A 5,440-nucleotide genomic window follows, 5' to 3' on the forward strand; every position below is an offset into this window, starting at 1 on the left:
CTTGGCAGGGGGTAGAAATGGATGAGCTTTAAGGTCCCTTCCAAGCCAACCCAGTCTGGGATTCCATGATTCTAAGATTCTAATTATAGAAGTCTAAAGATGTTAAGGAATTCAATTGATTCTGAGGAAGAGTTTATCTTGCTGTGTCCCTGGGTAGGAGCAGGACACGGGACAGCAAACATGTCCCTTTCCTGAAGGGGACCTGCCCCTGCCATGAGCACTTCATGGCATTTCTGGAGAGCAGCCACTCTGCTTTGTGCCTCAGTTTCCCCACAGGGAGCTCTGCCCGTGGCCAGCACGGGGGGAGCAGGGGAGCCAGGGAGAAAGGATCCCCTGGGAGCTGTTCTCTGGGAGGAGGACAAGGTGTGAAATTCCCTCTCCTGTGGAAACAGGAAAGGTTTGGATAGCAGCTGGCACATTCCACACACCCTGCCCCCCAGACTTGCAACAGGGCAGCAGAAGGGAGGATGGAGAAGAGGGGCTGGCTATCAGGACGTGTCCCACCGTCCCTTTGGGAAAGGGCATCTCCTGAGCCTGCCATGGGCTCTGCCCCACAGACCCAGAGGGATCCTGAGCCCCTCACTGGCACAGAGTGAGCAGCCCGTGCTGGGTAGTCCAGAGCCGCCCTCCTGGTTCTGCTAAGACAAATAAATAATAAATTTTAAAAGGTGGCTGTTTTCCCCTGGTTGCCACTCTGGCTCAGCAAATATTTTCTGCTGCGTCAGAGTCTGACTCAGCGGAAAGGCGACCCTGCCCTGGGGCCAGGAGCTGCCTTATCACTGCCCATAAGGCTCCTGTTTGTGCCATCCCAGTTATCACCCCCAGGCAGCCCCTGACCACGGCCAGGCTGGGGCCGGCACCGTGACTCAGCACCCTGAGCCTGTGCAAACTCATCCCACCAGTGTGTGATGGGAGAGCCCACAAACATCCCATAAACTGTAGAGAACAGGCTTGATTCCTGGGCATGGGAGTGAGACCCCTCACCTTGACCCTAATCCTGGCCCCGACCCTGGTCCTGACCCTGACCCTAACCCTAAGCCTGAGCCTGACCCTGGTCCTGACCCTGAGCCTGGTTTCAGAGCTCCCTTTCTGCCTGGGTGTGTGAAGAGCAGCCTCAAACCCAAGTGTGCCCTGGACTGGGGTGTAACAGGGTCTGTGGGATGTGCCCTGACCCCATCCCAGCTCAGCCCAGCAGAGAAGCTGTTGTTTAGGACGCCCTGGTTCTGCCCAGTGCTCAGTGCTGGGCAGAGCTGAGCACAATGAGTGACGAACTTCAGGCCAGTCCCTGATTCATCCACAAGCCCTGGGACCGTGGAGGTGCTGGGATGAGCCCCATGGTCTCTGTCCAGGCAGTGGGAGAGGCTCTGACAAGGGCTGCTCCAAGTACCAGGTTCAGTGCCTCACTCGGGGCAGGGGGGGCTTCCCCCCAGCCCCCAAACAGCCCCTCAGCCTCTGCAGAGGGATCTCCTCAGGTTCCACCCCATTTTCAGAGCCACTTTTGCTACTAGAGTAAGTGGCAGCTGCCAGGTTGGGTCAGGTCTGGAGTCAGGTCAGGTCTGCCCTCCCAAAACCAGTCCCAACACAGGAACAGGTCTGGCTCTATCCCCTGCCAGCTGTAAAGGCTGTAAAGGCAGAACAGGACCCATAAAACATGTTCCTGACCCAGCTGGTCCCATGCCATGAGCAGGAGGAAGAAAGTCCTTGCCTGAGCTCAGCAAAGCTCTTGATGCCCCTGGAGCCATCCTCGCACACAGGAAACCTTTGGTTAGCAAGGGCCCCAGGACTGTGAGGTCTGGGACAGCTCTCGTGGATCCCAGACAACGCTGGGATTTTTTGTGGCAGTCTGTGATTAAGGGAACCTCCTGCAAAGCAGTGACAGGCAGGGCCAGCTCAGCCTGTGGCAGGTGCAGTGCTGGGAGGACTGGTGATGTCCCTGGGAGCTAACCTGGTGTGCTGGTTTGGCCAAATTTAGAAATATATCCTCTGAGAGAAGGCAGGTCCCAGCCCCCCCCCCCCCACCAGGTTTGGGACAAATAAATTTTCCTCGAAGGAAAGTGAAGGAGATAAAAACTATTTATTTAACAAACACAAGGGAAAAGGATAATAATGCTAAATAATAAAATCTCTCGCTGTGGAGAAAAAACCTGGGAAAGTGTCAGAGTCCTCCCTTTGGTCTCCTCGGAGCTGGGGCTTGGCCCAGGGCCAGGCCCTCTGTGCCCGGTGGAAAGTCCTCCCAATGTGTTCTGATATTGAAGCAGCCCAGCAGAAAAGAGAGAAACTCTGAAATTCCAGGGAAGGAAAAAAAGTTCAACTCTCAGTCTCTCTCTGGAGAAAAAGAAGCTGAACAACTGGCCAAAATCTGACTGGAAAGCAGCAAGCCAGGTGCCTCCTCACTTCCCTGCAGCAGCTGAGGGAAAAAAAAATGTCGCTATCTCTGTGTGACCTTGAACAAGCTGCAAACTGCTTTGAAAAAGTTTTGCTCAGTTTTTCCTTCCCCCTCTCAGGCTCAGTTTAGAGCCATAGAAAGGCACAAGAATTAATTTCTGGGCATAGGGCAGCGATATGGGATACGTATCATAACATCACCCCAAGACACCCGGCTTGGGAGAAAGGATGCTGGAGCCTTGCTGAGGGAGAGCCAGGCCCTTACTCCGAGGTGTCTGGGGTTTACCTGGGTGAGGGTTACCTGCTCCCTTAGCTGCTCTCCCCTCTCTGCTGCCAGCACAGGCAGAACCAAGCATCTTTCAGGTGCTTTCCCTGCAGCACCACTCAGCTCAGTCTGTCCACGGAACCCCAAGCTCCCTCAGAGGCCACAGGGGAGGGGAGCTCTGGGGAGGGGGAGAGCAGCCTCATGGCTACAGGGGAAGAGGGAAGGGCTCGCTGAGGAGAGTCCACTGCCATCCTTCTGGTCCGTGTGTCGGTACTCATTTTGTCCTGGTGTGAATGCTGCCTGTGGGCACCAGGCAGGGATGGAGGAGACCCTGAGCCCCCGTCCTGTCACAACTCTCACCTGCTCTGAGAGAAAAATGTGAGAGGAAAACCCAGTGTGCCCCATGGACAGAGAAAAGAAGGCTCCAGGGAGAGCTCAGAGCCCCTTGCAGGGCCTAAAGGGGCTCCAGGAGAGCTGCAGAGGGACTGGGGACAAGGCATGGAGGGACAGGACACGGGGAATGGCTTCCCAGTGCCAGAGGGCAGGGCTGGATGGGAGATTGGGCAGGAATTGTTCCCTGGGAGGGTGGGCAGGCCCTGGCACAGGGTGCCCAGAGCCCCTGGATCCCTGGCAGTGTCCAAGGCCAGGCTGGACATTGGGGCTTGGAGCAGCCTGGGACAGTGGGAGGTGTCCCTGCCATGGCAGGGGTGGCACTGGGGGAGTTCTAAGGTCTCTTCCAACCCAAACTGGGATTCCATGATTCCACAGCAGAACTGCCCACTGGTGTGACTGATGTGTGGATGGGGATCTGTCCATCCGTCCGTCCCGTGCCAGCACAGCCGGACCCCAGCCCCTGCAGTGACCTCCCCATCCCTCTGGCCCCCACAGCACACAGCCTGTGCCACCCGGCCCGGCCTTATCTCGGGCTGCAGCGAGGGGCTCTGGGGAGGGGCTCTCGGGGAGGGGTCGGGGCTGCCGCGAGCGATAGGGGGGAGCTGGGCACGGCCAGGGCGGGGGGTCCCAGCAGCCCGGCCGGGCTGATAGCTCGGTGTGTGCCGGGGGTGTGACACCAGCCCGAGCCCTGGGGGCCAGGACAGCTCCACAGCGGGCACTGGGCTGGGCTCAGTGGAAAACCCCTCAGCCCCATCGTCCTTGCCCTCCCTTCCTACCCCTGCCGACCGTGTCCCTCTGTCGAGCTGTCCCCCTCCAGTGTCCCCTCCAGCCCAGGGCTGAGGGTCTAGTGGCAGGCCCAGCCCAAGTCCCTCCTGTGCTGAGAGATGGAACCCCAGCAAGGGCAGGGGGAGAGCGAACCATCGAGGAAACCCTCTGCTCTAAGTGAGCACGTCCTGCAGGCAGCTTGCCTGGAATAAAAATCCTGCTTTTCCCCATTTCTGGATGGTTTTGCCTGAGTTCTTGTGGTGAGGGATAATTCAGAACTGTTTCAGTAAAATTTAGCTTCCCACAGACATCCTGGCCCTTACGCCTTACCTTGTGCCTCTCATCCCTCCTCCACACTCAGCCCCGGACCCCAGAGCCTGTGGCACTGGAGTGGGTCCCTTTGCAGGGGCACAGGGACAGGGACGGACCCACAGGGGCAGGGCAGGTCTCCTGCTGTGCCCAGGAGGTTCTTGGTACATTTCTGCTGCATCCAGCCCCCAAGCCCCAGCACTGTCACCTGGGACCCACATTCCAGACCCAGGAGATTTCCGATAAAATTAAAGCAATACAGTGAAAGGTTCCGGTTAAAACATGTTTGTGTGAAAAGTGAGGCACATGTTGGGATTCTAGGGGTGGTCCTGTGCAGGGCCAGAAGCTGGACACATAGTCCTTGTAGGTCCTTTTTCAGGAGGAATTTCCCCATGGAAAGGGAGCTCAGGCCTTGGCAGGGGCTGCCCAGGGAGGTTTGGAGTGCCCATCCCTGGAGGTGTCCCAGGAAGGGCTGGAGGTGGCACTCAGTGCTCTGGGCTGGGGACAAGGTGGGCATGGGGCACAGCTGGGCCTGGCTGGGCTGGGAGGGCTTTTCCAGCCTCAGGGATCCTGGGATTCTGTCCCTTCCAACTCAGGGTATTTCATGTTTCTATGATTACATGGCATGAAGGTCAGGCTGGAGCAGTCAGAGCAAGGAGTGCTCCATACCTCTGGGAGTCAGACCTAAAAGATACCAAGGGTTAAATCTGCATCCCAAAATGAGAGAACTTTGTTAGGGGCAGAGAGGAGTTAATTTAACCCCCACTGCATTTTCCCTTATTGTTACAGCAGGGAAACAAATGGGAATGTGTTTGTGCTGAGAGCAGAGTGCCTGGGGCTGAAGGAGACAACTCTCCTTGTGGGGATGACATCCAGCTCCCTGCTCTGAAATTCCAACCTCCACTGTGGAGCCCCCACACCTCTGCTGTCTCTGTTGTCTCCCAATATCCCTGTCCCTTCTAAGGAAAAAAACCTGCATTTCCAGAAATTCTTTTCTTCCATGTTCAGGCAACAACAAGTCCCAGCCAGGCAAAGTTGTACAAATTGTGGTGATTCAGACACACTTGTTGCTGCATTTCCCTGGATTCATCATTGGCCACAACCTGAATGGGTTTAGAGCAGCTGCTCTGCCCCTTTCCCTGAAGTCTGGGAGCATCTGTCTTTGCTCTGCTCCTGAATTTGGGGCAACCTAGAATCCCAGAACAGTTTGAGTTGGGAGGGGACCTCAGAGCCCATCCAGTGCCACCCCTGCCATGGCAGGGACACCTCCCACTGTCCCAGGCTGCTCCCAGCCCCAATGTCCAGCCCGGCCCTGGGCACTGC

This window comes from Corvus brachyrhynchos, unplaced genomic scaffold, assembly GCF_000691975.1.
Source record: "Corvus brachyrhynchos isolate BGI_N302 unplaced genomic scaffold, ASM69197v1 scaffold511, whole genome shotgun sequence".
NCBI lineage: Eukaryota > Metazoa > Chordata > Aves > Passeriformes > Corvidae > Corvus > Corvus brachyrhynchos.